The sequence below is a fragment of the Condylura cristata genome, unplaced genomic scaffold, assembly GCF_000260355.1.
Source record: "Condylura cristata isolate star-nosed mole 26May11 unplaced genomic scaffold, ConCri1.0 scaffold00017, whole genome shotgun sequence".
NCBI classification, from domain to species: domain Eukaryota; kingdom Metazoa; phylum Chordata; class Mammalia; order Eulipotyphla; family Talpidae; genus Condylura; species Condylura cristata.
The window spans coordinates 27,239,402-27,257,252 of NW_004567118.1; the positions used below are offsets into that span (position 1 = coordinate 27,239,402).

General features: G+C 46.9%; 1 protein-coding gene and 1 pseudogene across 1 annotated transcript in view; both read left to right on the forward strand.

Moving 5' to 3' along the window:
* The window catches only part of GAS7 (growth arrest-specific 7), a 213,619-nt gene that overhangs the window by 50,749 nt on the left and 145,019 nt on the right, over positions 1-17,851 (forward strand). The gene's annotated exons all lie outside the window — the stretch shown is intronic.
* Positions 4,928-5,445, forward strand: LOC105853739 (annotated as a pseudogene).

Sequence of the window (17,851 nt, forward strand, 5' to 3'; positions counted from 1 at the left end):
TTCCCATCAAGCCCCATTGCATTCTACATTGTGAGGGAGGTCTGCTCTGGACTCCTCGTTCTCTTGTCCACATTTGGCCTGGCCTTTCCTTGTTGGAGCCTGTGCAAGGCCCCACCACGAGGGGCTGGTCAGAGCTGGGAGCCGTGTGGGGAGCCCTTGCGGGTACAGTGAAGGCACTGTTCCTCCTCCACCTTGCCAGGAGCCCCCATTCACTGCAAGGAGAGTCACGCATTCCCCCTTGAGATAAGAATAGAGCCCGACTGTGCCCCAGGACAGAGTCCAGCTTCTTCAGCAGACCCTCCGAGGCCTGGCAAGGGTTCCCAGATGGTACCGGCATGAGTGGGTCCTGGCTGCCTGCCCTGCTGGCCTCTGTGCATTGTGTGGCAGGGACACTGGGCGCACTGTGTGTGGGTGCCTGGCTGGGGCCCTGCAGACCACTGTCTCTCGGACTCTGCTCAGGATGGAGGGGTTTGGCCCTCAATCAATGGCCCCGGGCTCTGCTGCACCCCTTCCCTTCCCTGGGGCCTCACACTCCACCCTCCCAGCCTTGAGTTTTCCCGTGAATTGTCACTCCTGTCTGTTCCTGGAAATGTGGAAAAGAGCCCTGGTTTGGGGCTGGGCAAGTGGGTGACCCTCTAGGAGGGGGGTCTGTAACTGGATGTTGAAGGGTGTGCTTGGAGGCCCTAAGGGATAGGAAACAGGACCCAGGGGGCCCACAGATGAGTGATGAATGGATTGCTGGGGCTCCCACCCTCAGCTCTGCCTATGTGTGAGTTGAGAGATGGAACAGCTGAGTGTCAGTTCAACAGCCGGACTGAACCAGATGCTGTTAACCAGGCACAGATGTGGAGTTCTTGAGATCTTACTGGGTGATTCCTAGACTCTTTCTGGACTCATATTCAGATGGCAGGCTTCTTGAACCAGAGTCCATGGACCAGCATCACCTGGAAACTTATGGGTATGCATATGCTCTGATCCCACCCAGACCTGCTCAGTAAGAAGTGGGAGTATGTAGATTTCAGTGCTCACTGAAGCTCCAGGATCACTGCTCTAAACAGGATACTTGAAATCGGCTGTTACTGCCTTCCCAGTCCAAGAGCTGAGCGTCAACGGCATGTACAACGTGGAAGGTGTCTGTTCCGTATAAAGGTATTCAAATGAAAAGATATAAAAATACGCGTTTGAACATGCAGTTTCCGATTCAACCTTAAAAGAGATGAAGATATTCATCCTGCACATTTTCACATTTCAGCTAATTCTACAACCACATGAAGTCATGCTTTGGGTTTATGGGTGAAAATGAAGGCTTTGGTGGTAAGTTGGCTCACACCGTGCAAATGTGAAAAGGTGAAGAGCAGACGTAGTTTCTCACCATGAGCACAAGCGTCTTTCCCCCAAATCTGCACTGAGCGCTCAGGTCAATGTTAAAGTTGAGGGATTCTTGGTGACCAAGCCCCAGCTGGCTCCTTGTCTGGCCTGAGGATAAATGAGTATGCTTTTGAGTACAGGTATCCCCCACTCTTGGAATGTTGGCATTACGCCCGCTTTGCATTTATGAAAGAGCTAAATTAGTATCTACTTGCACTAGCTGAAAGAATTCAAAGAGCAATTTTGCTTTTATGACAAAAGGTGAAAGTTGCAAATAGTGTTCAGTATTGGCTTTGTAGCAGCTGTTTCTAGAGTCTGCGTTCCCTGAGCAGGGAAGCCGCCCCAGCGAGTTCCTCCTCTGCAGCTACTTTCTACGGGGTGTATTACTTGTCATCTCCTTCCTGCTTTTGCTACATTTACTTCCTGCTTTTGCTACGTATGAGTATTATTTAAGTTTTGATAAGTTTTCTGGTATGATTTGGTAGATTGGTTTTTTGGGTCTGGAAAAATACAAAACAGTTTCCAAGTAAATTATTTTTTGATCTTACTGACTTACAAAAGGCTTCATAAGACAAGCTACTTTCAGTTAGTGGGGGATACCTGTGTACCTCTTCCTATACAAACATGTAAGTAACACCAGGTCCATTCTACATATGTGGAAATTGAGTGACTGCAAGTAGTAAGTGCTTTCTTCCATGTTACCCAGACAGTGGTGTGTTTGGTACCCAGGTCTTCTCTGTCCAGAGCCTATGATCTGAACCACTGTATGGCATTTCTCTCTGTATTTCAATTCATAGAGGGCAGCCCTGCAGCTGTCACTGCTCCATCCTAACCATGTCTGCACACTCACTTGGGCTCCCTAGTTTGGGGTCCCAGCACTTGGCAGTTATAAGGGGGGAAGTGGTGAAAAAGGAAGAAAATGGGGATGGCTTGGGAATAGACACCCATAGCTGATCTTTTCTACATGGCTCCTTCTTCCACCTCCAGTGGCCTGTTTGAGAAGTTGTTGAGTTATGGAGGGCTCAGGAAGCTTTGCTGCTAAGTATGTTGTGCTTTCGGGAATAGATTTCTACTCATGGTTTTAGGATTGGATCCTGGTCTAGCCGAGTCATTTGGAAGCAACTCAGTAGTGGGATGGAAAGAAAAGCCATGGTTCCCCAGCTTCTGGAGTCCCCACATCTTTGAGAGATGAGACCAGAAAAATTATGATAGGGAAGTGGGAAGAGCTGGGGACTGAACCTGGTGGTTCCTCCTGGTGTCTGTGTCTTCAGCTAGGGCTTGGAGAAGTACTGGTCCAGCTGGCTCGCAACTAGATGTGGGGTGCCTAGGGATGGGAGTTCCAGAGGCTAGGTCACTGTCATAATGAGCACCAAAGGTCAGCCTTGGCTTCTGTCCAAAAAGGAAAACTCCAGTGGTGGTTACCAGTGGTGGTTAGTGCTTCTGACTAACCTAGTTATGGTCAGAATCATGAAGTACCTAATATCTTTGGCCTTTGGAGGAGCCTAGCTCCTCCCTGTTCATCCTGTCCACAGGTTGTGTGGCCCCCTGGGAGTGAGACCAGCCAGGAAATAAAGTCAAAACCTGCCTACCAGGAAGACTCAGAGCTGACAGCCTGAAGGCCTATCCCCATCAGTATTAGGGAGAGTGCTTCAAGAAGAGTCATTTGGTCTGATGCATGGAAAGAACAAGCTGGTTGAGAAGGCCCTAAACCAGTAGCTGCTTCAGAGCTGATAGGTGAGGTGTAAGGACATTTTGTGGGCAGCTTCCAGAGAAGCCACTGAAGTGTGGTTTCGGGTTACTGAGAAAAGAGCAGAGTGAGAAGTGAGCAGTTTAAACTCAGGTCTTGGTGATGATGGGAGAAAGTTGGTGAGAAAGAGAGAGAAGGGAGTGAGCCAAGAAGCAGATCCTGGGGTGGGACGGGGGGGTGGGGGTGGGGGTTCTTTGTCCTTGAAAGTTTCCTGTTTCACTGTGACTAGCATCCTCACAGGAATCCTAATGACAGTGTGTTCATTCTTGACACTTCTAGAATTATCTTAACTTCTATCTCCCCAAATGTAAACTTCAAGAGAGGAAAGACGGAACTTCTGGGGTGAGCACTCAGTCACTGATGAATGAATGGAGGGATGTGTGCAGAGCACTAGAAAGCTCTTCAACTATGACTTGGAAGAAATTGTAGCATCTTGAACTATTTAAAATTGTCTTCTGCCCCCTAGTCTATCCTGAATTACTTATTTCCCTCACTTTGCTCTATTTTTTTTTCTTCCACCACCTCCTAATATTCCCTATAGTTTAGTTACTGTTTTTATTGCCTACTTACCCTGCACTGGAATGACTGGTCCATGAAAGCAGAGACTTATTATTCCCTTCAAGTTTGTTTACTGACATTCCCAAAATGTCCAGAAAAAGTGTCTGGCACTTGATGGGTTCTCACTAGATATTTGGCAAATAGATCAATAGATGAAAGTGTCAGGGAGGTTTGGAACTTGTGCCACCTGCCCCTGGGAATTCCCTTGCATTAAACATCTCCATTTGTACCCATGGTGTGTGGTGATACAGTGCCCAGTGCAAGACAAAATGTGTGTCCCTTAGGAGGTGCCCACACAGTCTGGCCACCTACCCTGCTGATACTATGCAACAGCTCATAGATACAAGGACTTCCCTGAACCCATCCCAGGGAAGCGGGGGTCCCAAGGACAATATGGAGAGCTGATCAGGTAGTGAGTGAGCTGTTAGCAGCTGCGGATTTTGGAGCCTGTGGTAGGACTACATTCCTGAATCCCGCCCTGCTCCCCTCCCTTCTTCACTCAGTTCCCACCCTGTGGCTGTGTAAGTGGAAAAATGCCTAGTTGTGCAATTGAGGGCTAAGGCGAAATCCCTGTTTACTCAGCCTCTTCTGCCTTGTCTTGCAAGTAGTGCCCAACTCACAAACTTAATCTGGGGTAGACATAGCCAGCTGCATACCCCAGGTCCCAGTAGGGTCCAGGCACTTCCCACTGCTCACAGGGGAAAGTCCAGATCCAAATCCTCAGCTCCAGCCAGGCCCCAGCACAATCCTCCACAGCTGCGGGAGCCTACAGCCTCAGGTCAGCCAACCCATTTCCAGTCTTTAATCACACTGTGCTCTTGACCTGTGGATTCATACGTCCAATTCCTTGTTGGACATCTTCATTCAGCCTGTCCACAACATCATTTCTGACTTCCCTGCCCAATCTGGGCCACCTGTAGCTTTTCCTGGCTCAGTAATAGGCAAGTCCATCCTTCAGCTGCCCGGGTCAAAATCTCAGAAGTCTTGACTCCTCTTTATCATCCCTGGTTCAGTGTGTTAGATAAGTATGTTGGCTTCTCTTTCCAATTAAATTTTTCAAAAATCTGACCACTGCTCACCAGACCCACTGTTGGCACCTTGATCCCAGACACAGCCACCATCATCATGACCTCAGACTATTACATCTCCTTCCCAATCAATCTTCTTAAAGTCAGTTTTTGGATTCCAGCAGCACCTGCAGCGGCTCTCGCTTTTTCTGGCTCCTCTAGCGAGCTCCTTTTCACTTCTGGAAACATGGCTCCCGGCGTGGCTGCTGCTGATGACATCATCGAAGAGTTGGATGATGGTGGATATGCCTAAATCATCCACATTAGAGCAGGTGAAGAAGCAGAAGGCATTCCTCTTTTGCCTGAGAGAGGGCAGGAACATCACACTGGAAGAGGCAAGTAGAATCTGGCAGGTGATGTGAGCCAGACCATAGACAACCCCTCTAACATCTTTGTCAGGATGCTGCCAGACAAGGACTGTCACTCTACCTTCTAAGACGTTACCTAGGAGACCAAGGAGAACAATGAGGAGGACCTGGTGTTTACTGCCTGAGACCCTGAATGAGCAACCCTTAGGAGCAAAATGGTCTATGTGTTGACTCTGAGGATGCCATCAAGAAGAAGCTGACGGGGATCAAGCATGAATTATAAGCAACCTACTATGAGTAGGTCAAGGACGGCAGCACCCTGGCAAAGAAGCTGGGAGGGCAGCGCCTTTATGTAACTGGAGAGCCTCAGACAACCCCAGGATTGGGCTGGGCGTGACTGTGTAGGGCACGTGATGCTGGCCCCTTCCTGCGGGCTAAGAAGATCCCAGCAGGGGGAAGTCAGTGTCTTCATCCATTTGCTAGGTAGCTGATGCCCCCTTTCTTTGGACCTTTCTCCTCCTTTCAAATCTGATAGTTTGGCTTTCCCAAACTGCTTTTAATCTTCTGATTTCTCTTAGACTGAAGCAAAACAAGTTTCTCCCAGGCACCCCAGCTGGGAGAAGGGGACTCTTTTTTTTTTATGACACCCCAACACCCCTTCTGTTCCTCTCCATCTCCATGCTGCCACTTTCTAGCTGCAGTTGTGACTGTGCTTGTCTGTTTACTTTGTTGTGTAAGTGGAATGTTGTAGAGATGATCCCTTCACAAACTGCCTGAGTCCCCTTCTCCTTTGCCCTAAGTCAGGGCTGCTCATGAAAGAAAGAGCAATTAAAAATAAGGACAAACCCATGCACTAACAACTAAAGTCTGTTGTAAGATTGTTGATCGGATTAAGAAGATGTGGTGTTTATACACAATGGAATACTACTCAGCTCTAAAAAGAGATGGAATCCAGAACTGGAGGGCATTATTCTAGATGAAGTAAGTGAGGAAGAAAAAGACAAGTACTGGATAATTTCATTACATGTGGAAAATAAAAAGGAACTAAACTAAACCAAAAGAAACTCTAGAAATATGAGTGCATAATTGAGGCTACTTGAGGGGAAGACAGACTTAGAAACAAAAAGTGGGGGGCCCAGTGGTCTATGATAGAGGACTATGGGTAATTTGGTGGTAGATGTTGTGTGATGACATAACATCTGAAGAGGTGTGAATCTGTTCCCCTAAATCAATTGCAGGGTTTTAAAGCTATATTCCTCAATTAAAAAGTTACCCCCCAAAATGGCCTATTCTTTTAAATAATGAGACTGATCCTGCTGTACTTCTCAGAACATTCCAATGGGCCACTATGATGTGACACTAAAACCTGGTAGTGCCAGCCCTGATAGTGACTGGCAGGGTGCTGCTGCCCTGACCTCAGGGTCTGCTCCTCCCAGCTCACTGCCCTCAGTCCTCTCCTAAGATACTGCCTCCACCTGGTGTTCTTTCAGCCAGCCCAGGCACACTTTCTTTAAGGCTTTGCAGTCCTTGTGACCGACTCCTCCCTGAAGTGATCTGGGTAATGGTCTTCCAAAGATGGCCATGTCTAGTTCCAGAAGACTCCTAATGTTACCTTGCAAGGCTAGTGGGACTTACAGACATGACCGAGTTAAGGAGCTTGCCAAGAGGAGTGTCAAGAGGAGGAGAAGGAGATGGAGGTAATGATCTTGGTTTATAAGGGTGGGCCTACTGTGATGACAAGGGTGCTTTTAAGAGGGAATAATGAGGACAAGGTCAGGAGTAGCAGGAAGTTCAGTGATTTGAAGGAGGGGCTATTATCCAAGGAATGTGGGCAGCCTTCAGAAGCTGGAAAAGTTAAGGAATCCGACCTCTCCTAGGGCTTCCAGAAGGAACCAGTTCTGCCAACACCTAAAATTCAGCCCCATGACCCATTTCAGTCTCCTGACCTGTAAGAGAATACATTTGTGTTGTTTTAAGACTCTCACCTTGTGGTAATTTGGACTACAACCACCAAAACTAATCCACTGTTTTATCTCCTTTAAGTCTCTTGCTCATTCTGCCCACCATCTACTCTTTCTGTTTCACCATCACTCATCACCTTTCAACAAAACTGGATAATTTACCTGTCTGTCAGGCTTTCTGTGGGTTGTGTATCTTCTCTCATGAGAATGTAACTCACTGGAACAGATCTTTTTATTGTTGACTGCTGCCTCTTAGCATCTACAATTGTGCCTACCTATCAAGGGTACTCCACCACTATTTGTTGAATGATTGTTTTCTTGTCCTGGAATGCCCTCTCCACCCTGAACTCTCTGCCTCTTGCCCTCTAAGTTCACAGCCTGCTCGTAGGTGGATGAGATTTTCTGTAAATAATTTTTTAAAGATTTATTTATTTATGCACACAAGAACTGGGGTATATGCCAGAGGTGCAGCAGGTGAGAGGATTCACCAGAGATAGAGCTGGGAGTAAGACAGGCAGATCGATGAAGTTCAGTGGTGAGGGGAGAAGAAGGCGGGTCAGGAGAGGGCTGCTGCACCATGTGGGTCAGCAGCCTGGCTGGGGATTGAACTCATGCTGAAGCAGCTGTGCTGCCGTTAGCTTTGGTAGTGCTGTTCTTTAACCTATTGCACCACCAGGTGCAAATTTATTTACTTATTCATTCATTCATTTATTAAAGATTTATTTATTTATGCATACAGAGGTGCAGAAGGTAAGAGGATTCACCAGAGACAAAGTGGGAAATAGAACAGGCAGATGGACTGAAATACACTGCTGAGAGGAGTAGCCAGTGGGTCAGGAGAGGTCTGCTGTGCCAAGTGGGTCAGCTCCCTGGCCGGAGAGCAAACATGCCATAGTGGCTGCAGATAGCTTCACAGCACTGTGCTTTAACGTGTTGTGCCACCAGGGAGGGCTTGCAGATAATTCTTATTGATCATTTATTGACCAATTCTTATTGACCACTAGTTTCTGACTACTTGTCCAGTTCCACTCTGCCCTGGGCGTGTCCTCTTGGGTGCAGCTTTCTGGGGTGAGCCCCATGCAGCCAGGTACTCTTGGAGGGAATCAGTTTTATTTGGGGTGTCTCTTTCAGAGTGTTATCAGTATCTAAAGGACCCGTTGAACTCAGAATCCAACCTCTCATTTCATCTATGTCAGATGAGGATGATGAAGAGAGGTGAGGAGTTCTGCTCAAAGTCAGTACATTGTCAAAGTAAGTCCTAGAGTCTCTGGGGTTCAAACCTCCTGGTGCTGCCAACCTCCCAGTTGAATTATCTGTTGGGGGTTCCTCCTTGCTGCCACATCCATGGGCAATATGCCTGGCTCATTGTAAGTACTAAGGACTTGAAGGTTGGGAATTATTCTTAGAGGGGATGGTGGTTGAGGTCAGGTCTTAAAGGAAGGTAGGATGATATCTTTAGTGATCAAGGACAGGGTGGAGTGGGGCGTTGAGGTATTTACCCTGGTAATAGGAGCTTGTATAGAGAATGGAGTTTGGGACAAGGAAAGGAAGAAAAGATGTGAAATGACAGTGGAGATGGGTAGGAAAGTAGGGCAAGAGTTGTGTGTTAACCATAGGGATTAGGGAGCCCCCCCAAAAAGTATGAATTGTAGCCAAGGAAGGATAAGGGAGGCATTTCTCTATAGGGCCAGAAAGTTGCTTCCCCAGGACACAGCTGCAGGCTGTAAAGGGTGACCCATTGCCTGTTAGGGAGAGTCCTTCCTGCTGTCCTCTCTGGGGAGGACACATTTTGAAGCACTTCCTGAGTTGAGGGGGGGAAGGTGACATTTGCCCCCACGCTCCCCACGCCAGACTGCTGATGAAGTGTGGCTAGTTATGAACCTACAGCTGTGTTTGTGCAACCCCTCCGCCCCTCCCACCCGCCAGTCCCAATGGGGGCTCCCCTCCCTGCTCCTTCCCTGGTTCTCCCCTCACTAGCTGGTGACTCACTTAGCTCTTGTGCAATAGCCCAGGCACTCACTCACTGAGAAGAGCTGTTTTCCTCTATGCCATAAGCTCCCCTCCTGATTTATGTCTTTTCATTTGGGTTAATGCTTTCCACATTTAGGTCTGAAGATTAGTGTGTGGCTCTTCGCAGCAACCACCAAAACCCCTGTGCCCAGCTTGGGTCTGGCACGGAGAAGCCAGTCAGCCAGCCAGACAGAGCGACAGAGGGCAGCTTGGAGCTTCACTCCAGGGCCTGCCCTGCCTCCAGCTGGCCAGCTTGCCTCTGAGACCCTGCCTCCTGGCTGGCCTGGGACTCCGTGCCATGCCTATATGTCCCTGTGAGGAATATATATCTTGGCGTGGTATGAAGTGGTTGCTGCCCCGAGCCCGTGACTTCCTACTGAAGAAGCCACAGTGTTGGGAAGTGAGAGGCACAAGTTGTAGGGTGTGGAAAAACATTATCTCTGTGGCTTGAAAAGCTGTCACACAACCCAGAGGGTGCACGTGTGGCTTTTTTTCTTTTTAGAACAATAATATTACCTTTGTTGCCATGGTGTTGTGGAGGTGGCTAATTGGACACAGCCCTGATACAGGCTGGTGTCTGGTGTCCATAGTGATTATCAGATGGCAGCCATCAGGCTGGCTTAAGTTCTCTTGCCTAGAGTGAGGGGCTGGCAGGGTTGTGTGTGCCCCACCCTGGTGGGGCTGCTGGTATGAGGAGGCACCCCTGGTAAGTAACAGGACCCTGAACCCAGAAACTAGGCAGGAGAACAGGAGTCCCTGGCCATTTCCAAGGCTGGAGTGTGGCCCAGATCTGCTGAGGGCCACGCGCTGAAGCTCCTCTCACAGGCCTTGGACCAGAAGGGACATTCCCAGCAGGCAGGAGGGACAGGTGCAGAGAAAATCCAGGGTAGCTGGTACTAATTCAAACCACTCATCTGGCCAGTACTGTCTTCCCAGTGGCTGGTGGAAACGGTGTCTTTTAAACTTTTTGTTGAATGTACAGACCCCGAAGCACATCTTGATATATTCATTTCATCCTTATTGAGTAGGTAATAAATGGATTAGGCCTGATATTTGCTCTGAAAATAAGCCCAGCGGGGGCTTATTTTCCCGCCTTAGGCAACCTGGTGCTCCTGTAATCTGGGGTGTTGGCATACTGATGCTGACCCTGGAGTGACACCCAACGAGCCCAGAGCACTGTAGCCCAGAACTGCTAGGCTCCAGCCATTCTCCTGTCTCAGCTTCCCAAGTCACTGCAACTGCAGACACGAGCCACCCTGCCTGGCCATGTCTGATACTCAAAGGTTAGTCAGCCTCCCTCCTCTCTATCCTCTTCCCTCTGTCCCTTCCCTAGAGGCAGACAACTTAGCCATTTCTTATGGGTGCAGAAGAAACAGTACACGAGGAACAGATCCACATCTGCCTTTATTTTCCTTCATATAGGTGTAGCTTCCTCTTCTGCTTGCTGTGTTTTTAAAAAAACATAATAGGAATAGATGTTGGAGATTGGTCGATGAATGCTTTTTAATGCTTTCCTCATTCTTTTCTGACTTCCTGATGTCCAAATTCTTTGTAATTCCTTCCTGAAATAATCTCACAGATGGGCACATAGTTTCCTTCTAATCCTTTTCTGGCATCTTCACCTGCTGTGGACCCCCTAGCATGTCCATTTTCCTCTACATGGGTGTCTTTGGAAGAAAAGTTCCTGAAACTGGCAGGTTGGATCAGAGAGTATAGGTGTTTGTCATGTTGATGGAGAGTTCCAGATTGCTTCCAGTGAGGCAGTTCTAGCTTATCCTTCCACTGCAATGTCTAGGAGAGCTCGCGAGTTTTCCTAAGCTTTGCCAGCACAGTATGTTTGCAAATTTTACAGATTTCTGCATGAAAGGGTTTTGTGTCTTTTCTTTCGGTTGATTTCCTCTTCCCATCTCTCCCATACACATTCTGAGGGCATTCTGCCTCCCATGAGGGCAGTAAATGAACGTGGTTCCTCCAGGCTCAGGGAGCTGCAGGGAAAGGACCCTCAGTCCTGCACCCAACCCTAAGCCCCTTCGTGACTACTACATCACTTGATATGCTTCTTTCAGCACTGAGCTTTCTGCTCTTGATAACATCCATTTCCTTCAAGCTGCTCCTCTTATCTTTTCCTACTTCCTCGAATCTCTGCTCCACCCTGCCCACCAAGTCACCCTTGCTCAAACCCTCTATCTCTTGTCTGTGGCTTCCTTACCTTGCACTTCTGTTTTCGTACTTTTCTGTTTCTGCTAGTCTTTTCAATGAAAAAAAATTGGACTTGGGCAGACGCCTGGACACCACTCCTAGCTGCATTCGGAGGACATGTATCCCGAACAAATGAATTCCAGGCTAGAATTTGGTGTGGTGGCTGCATTTCTTTCCCAAGTCACACAGTCCAGTAGAACTTTCTGCAATGGTGAAAACATTCTACATTAGTGATACTCAATACAGTAACTGTTAACACATGACTAGTGAGTACCTGAGATGAGGCTAATGTGGCTGAGGACATGAGTCTTCCATTTTATGTTTAATTAATGTGTATTTAAATAGTTCTGTATGCCTAGCTATGATACTGGAGAGCATTGCTCTATGCTGTACATGTTCCAGGATGTAAATAAGAATCTACGAAGCAGAATGTATTTGGTCTAGGGTTTCCCAAATCAAAAAACAGCCATGATTCTTCCCCTAGGGATCCAGACTCAGTGCCCTGTCTGTGCCTGGAACTCATATATTTCCCCAGTTGGAAAAGCACTGGAGTTTAGGTTACCAGGCCCAACAGGAAGGATCCCAAATCTCCCTACTTGGAATATCAGTCTTCCCTGAGGAGCTTGACATCCACAGATAGAAGCAGTAGATACTAGGTGAGGCTTGTGGACAAAGCAGTGGACAAAGCCAGCTAGTCCTGTCCAAATAGGGCATCTTGTGTTATTTTTCAATACATGAGTCAAATAGAAAATCAGAATCCTTGGGCAATTGGAATTTGGCCTTGCAGTAGCATTGAAGTTGTATATTTATCTCCTATTGCTGCTGTGTCCAGTTGCCACACACTTAGTGGTATAAGACAACACTTTCTTTCGTGGTTCTGGAGGCTTAAAGTCTGAAATGCGTCTTGCAAGGCCTAAATCAGGGTGCCACAGAACTGTCTCCTTCTGGAGGCTTAAGGGGGCAGGGGCTTACCCTTGCTTGTCCATCTTCAGAGGCCCCTCCCTTGACTTGGGGCTGCATGTCATCTTGCCTTTGTCCCCATTTCTGTCCTCACAATGGCTTCTTCCCTTTTTGCCTCTCTTGTCTCCCTCTTATAAAAACCCTTGTGATTACACCTAGGCCCCACCTGTGAAACATGGGATAACTCCCCATCTCAAGACTCCTTAATCACACCTGGAGAGTTCCTTTTGTCATAGAAGGTAATATTTTCAGATTCCTGGCCTTAGGACATAGATGTGTTTGAGGAACTTTTTTTTTTTAGCCTGTCCCAGAGGTCACTTTAATTCTTTGAGGTGAAACAAGTTTGTGTCAGGGGCGGTTATCAACCATGTGGGTCACTTCCCAGGTGTCCTGAACCAGTGGAGATAGGCAGAACTCTGGCCACCCATGTACAGATCTGATGTTCTAAAGCAGAGGACCTCAAATTGAATGGCAGGTGTCAAAGTCATCTAGGGCATGTGGACAAGAGACAGAGGCCAGACTCTCTTCTGCTTCAAAAAACTTGGACCTGTGTGTTGGATATTAACTCACCAGGCAATTCTAATTCCCAGCAAAATTTGAGAACCATTGCTCATGGGAATAATCGCAAGGATTATCTGTGTGCATGTGTATGTGGGAGGTAGAATTTCTTGTCTTCTGTCAGTGGTAAGTGCCAAAGCTAGGCTCTAGACAGGAAGTGCTGGAGTAGCTGAGAGGAGGGACCTGTGCCTGCAGAGGAAGTGCCACCTGTGTCACACCTGGAAGGCCTCAGAGGGTGTGGCTCACAGTGCAGTAGGGAGAGTATGCCGAGGAGAGGAGAAGACCTTGCCAGCAGCACTGAGGGAGGAACAGGCATGTCACATTTTGGAAAAGCCAGAAGGGGAAAAGCCAGAAGGGGCAAAGACAGGGAATTGACTTGGCCAGAGACAGGGAACTGACTTGACCAGAGAAGTACTAACAAGATTAACTAATGTGTGCAGGGTTGATTGGAAGGCAGAGGTAGGATTCTGTTTGCAGTGTTGGCAGGGTAGAGTAAATGAAGGCCCCAGCTGGGTGGTGGCAGGAAAAATGAAGAAAAGATGATAATTCTGAGAGAGACTTGAGAAGAAATATGATATGACCTGGGTCTAACAATTACACTAGTTGATCATAGTGGATTGTACACACTGTTCTACAGGCACAGAGCTAGAATGGAAGGAGCAAGATTGACAACTTAGCAAGATTGATCTGCTAAGTCTACTGTGGTGGTTGGGGTGGTATAGTGGAGTTAGGCAGTAAAAAAGTGAACAAGAAAAGCACTGGCCTGTGGTAAATACTTGAGGGGGGGGTATATTGGTTCATGTGGTTGGGGCTACCTGATGGCTTCTTGCATGCTAGGGGAGGTCATCTCTGCGCAGGCAACATTTAAGCTAATGCCTGGAACCAGTCACTGGCAGAACTGGAGAAAAGGCACTTTGGGGAGAGGTGATAGCATGTGCAAAGGCTGTGAGGGAGAGCCAAACTTGGCCCATCCAAGAAGCAGCCGGAGTAGACTGTAAAGCTTTCTGCAGGGATGGAAATGGTCTGTGTCTGTTCTAGCCTGTGACCACTAGCCCCATGTGACAACTGAGCACTTGAACTGTGGCTAGCAAGACTGTGAATTGAAATATAATGTTAAGCAGCCACACTGCAGCTAGTGTCTACTGCACCGAAAAGCACAAAGCTAGACATTTGGGATGACTGGAGAGAACGATATAAAATGAGGTGAGATGAGACAGAAGGCAGACTTAATTGCTTTGTTAATTGGGGTAAATGATTTGGATTTTTTTCTCTCAAACACTGCAAAGCTTTTAGGTGATTTTAATTAGAAAGTTGACATAGCGTGATTTATGTTTTATATGTTGTCTCTGGCTGCCATGTTGAAAAAATATTGTAGGGCCTAAGAAGTGGTACAAGGAGACCAATTATGAGAGCATTGTAATAATAGAGAGAAGTGTTGAGAATACCTTGGGAAGGAGGTGGCAGCATGGCAGTGGGGACTAGTAGGTGGGTTCTGGATGAGTTTTGAGATAGAATTGATAGGCGTTGAGAGATTAGTTGGGAAGGTGGGGAAACTTGATGATCTAGATTTTGGGCGTAAGCAGCAGGAGAGCTGGTGGTGCCATTTGCTAAAACAGCATAAAGAGCAGGTGTCTGGTTTTGTTTTTGGAAAAGAGAAAAATGGGTCTCCTTTTAATTTTTAGTGTTTCCTCATGAATGCCCATGTAGATGGCAAGTAGCCAGGTGGACTTGTGAAAAGGTCAGGGAATGAAATAGGAATTTAAGGTCACCAGGAAATAAATATAAGAGGTATATAAAACAAGGGGAGTCAGGTCACCTAAAAGAGCAAGCAGATAGAAAAGAGAGGTAGAGGCAGGAGAGAATTGTCACATTTAAGATTGAACATGGAAAGAAGATCCAGAAAGGAGACTGCTTGAGAAGACATGAGTTGCCATTGGAGTCAAGAAAGGTCATAGTTCCCAGAGAGAAAGAGAGCTCATTGAATATTGATGGCTCACATAGGACTCTAAATGAGATAGGTGACATTGAACTTGGTAGCAGCATCGAGTCCCTGGTAACATTGAGGAGAGTAGGCTCAGTAGCATAGGTAGGCAAGAATTTAAGGTAAGAAAGTAAGAGACCATGGCCATGGGTTGAGTGAACAGTTCTGCTGTGCTGGGAAACAAATAAGAGGGTTAGAGGACTGAGATCATGGATATATTAATTTCTACATTTCTGCATCTATAGGCTGATAGGTAGAAAGAAGACAGGGTGCCTTTGGTAGGAAGAGAACACTTTAGTCATTGTAATGGGAGGAAAGGCAAAGAGTGTGGGCAAGATGAAAATTTGGTAGTGTGTTGTTGAGCTATCATATTGCTCTGTCTTCCTGAGCGAAGTATGAGACAAGGTCATTATCTCAGAAAGAGTATAAAATAGTTTTTTGGAAGATGGTGAACAAATCCACTGGGTAACTATGGTAGGGTTGCTAGATGACTTGAACTGTGCTTTTCAAACCTGAATGTACCTGCCAGTGACCTAGGGACTGTTAAACGTTGATGCTGCTATACTTGCATCTCATGCCAAGTAGTAAGATTCCATGACAATTCTGCTGCTAAGACAATACATCAATTTCTACTGTGCCTGGGAGATGCCCACGTGATTTGCTCATGGAACTTAATTTCAGAGCAGAGTGGCATGAGTTGAGTGCCTATTCAAGATTTGTGGACATTCATTCGAAACTGGTTTTCCCAATGTGCACATTATCTGGGGGACTTAAAATAAAACAGAGCCCGTGCATCTTGATTTTTATTGAGATGCTGAATTACTTGATGTGGGGTGGATGTAAGCGCCCTACTTTTTTAAAGTTTCCCTTGTGTTCCAATGTTCACCCAAGCTTGGAAAGCACTGATGTAAAACACAAGGTCAAGGAGGTTACCTTGGGAATAAGTGTTAAAAGTGGGATGCAAAGAGGACTGCTTTGAGCATGTGTAGGCCTATATAAACAATATGAGCCACCCCGAAATGAGCAGGCAAAGCCATTCTAGCTTCAGTCTTACATGGTCCCACCAAAGAAATTCCTTGTCACCAGCAAGAGCACTCTGCTCACAGGCTGCCTTTTTGAGATCTCATAGGGTCCTGGGACAACCCTATTGTTATCCAGTCCAGAGCTTCTTAGAGCATCTAGTCTAGCTTGTGTATAGGGTTCATCTTTGGAGGGGCCCACTTGGGCCTGGGGAGACTGTTGCTCGGACAGTTCTGCCAGTCCCTGCTGCCATGTAGCCTGGTCATGAAGAAGTTGGAAAACTGGAAAGCTGCATTTTAAAATAGACCTCACCATCCAGCTGATAAAACTCAGGACAGGAACCATGATAGACATGGGGACCTAAAGCACCTGGTCTGGTGGCAGGGAACAGTCCCTGACTGCTGGCTGAGGACCTGCAGTCTGCACAGCCTCATGAATGAGTTTGGTAGTTTCTCCTTCAGTTCAGTGTTGAAATGACCGTAGCCCTGACTTACACCTAGGTTGCAGCTCTATAGGAAGCCTAGGATAAGGTTGACTGTCTGGGTAACTGCTCCCACAGAAATTGAAATGATAAATGTTTGCTGTTTGAAGCCACAAGGTTTAGGGCTGATATGTTGTATAGTAATATATCTCAACAGAGGCAAAGAGAGCAGCAACACATGTCTATGTCTTGGCTTTTCTTTCTTTCTGTTGTGTTGGCTTAATTTTTGATTCGGTAAACTTTAAGCTTTTCATAAAAATTCTAAAAACTCTATAATTCAAAAAAAACTACCTCAATGGGGGGATTTTCCATTGTGGCCTGGGGTGGTATGATTGGGAGGTGGGTTCATCCTAAACATAAACACTAAGGAAGGAATAAGCCTGGGACCCAGAGGAACTTCAGTGTCCTGATTCCTGAGGAAGAATAATGAAGGTCTATCCCTAATTGTAACAGGTGAGAAGTTATGGAATCCCTGATGTTAGCCTGGGTAGGATTTGAAAAAATCTATGCAGCTCTCAGGCAGGCAGAAATATTGAAGAAATACAAAGACCTCAAGGTGTAAAGGCAAAGATGTGAGGAAACCAGGGGAGAGGAAGCCCGAGGAAAAGTGACAGAGGCATTGCTGTTTGAACTGTGTGAGTGAGTCTGTGTGCCCCTGTCTTTGCAGGGATTTGTAAAGAAGGGAATATGCTGGAGAGCACATCAAGGCAGTCACACAGACACCATTCTTTCCAGTAGTCTGGCAACCGAGATTTTGATCATCTGTGCTCGTAAAAAGACAGGTTGCAGGTTGGGCTAGAAATATAATGAAAATAATCACAAATTGTCAAGACTACAAGGAGCATATAAATCACTCACTCCAGCAAACCTGAATAATTCCACCCAGTCTTCTTTAACCAAAAGTCTCTTTCCTCCGCCTGAGTCTTCAGAACTCCTAACGATGAGGGGAACAGATGAGTTCCAACCTCTTCTTATCTTTCTTTCCTTCCCTACTCTCCAATTAGGTGCAAAGGGGCTAGATTAATATTTCCAGACACAGCAGGCAAGAAGAAGAGCAAAATCCTAACCTTTCACGGCCCCCTTTATATGCCTTCATTATGAAATAGAGGCTGACAATTTCCCGTGAGTTTGGGAGGAAGTTAACTAACCATACTCCAGGTTTGCTGTATGTCAGGGTTGTAAGCACATAGCTCTGGGGAGGGGGGGGTGGGGCAGGACAAAGGGTGCCAAGAGGACTGGCACATTTAGCTGGCAGCCCCGGGGTGGCTCATCTTACAGCAGTCAGTCATGGAGATGCAACTTCCTTTTCAAAATGAAGTGTTGTGTATGCAAGCGCATCTGCCCTTTGGAACCGCCTCTGCCCTGGGAGGGCTCAGCTCACTGTCTTATTGGAAGGGCTGTCTCCAGCTCCCTGGGCACAAAGGATGTTAGGGGGTTCGGCCTGCACTTGACCACCTGAACTGGCCACCTGAACAAAAATATTGGAGGGAAAAAAAAATACAGTGGAGGAGAAACCAAGAAACCCAGTGTATTCCTTGCTTCCAGTCCCACGTGGAAAAGCAGGCTGCCTTAAATGAGCTGTAGGTAACAGACATCGGCCAGACCCACTCCAGAGCTGCAAAAAGATGCCTTT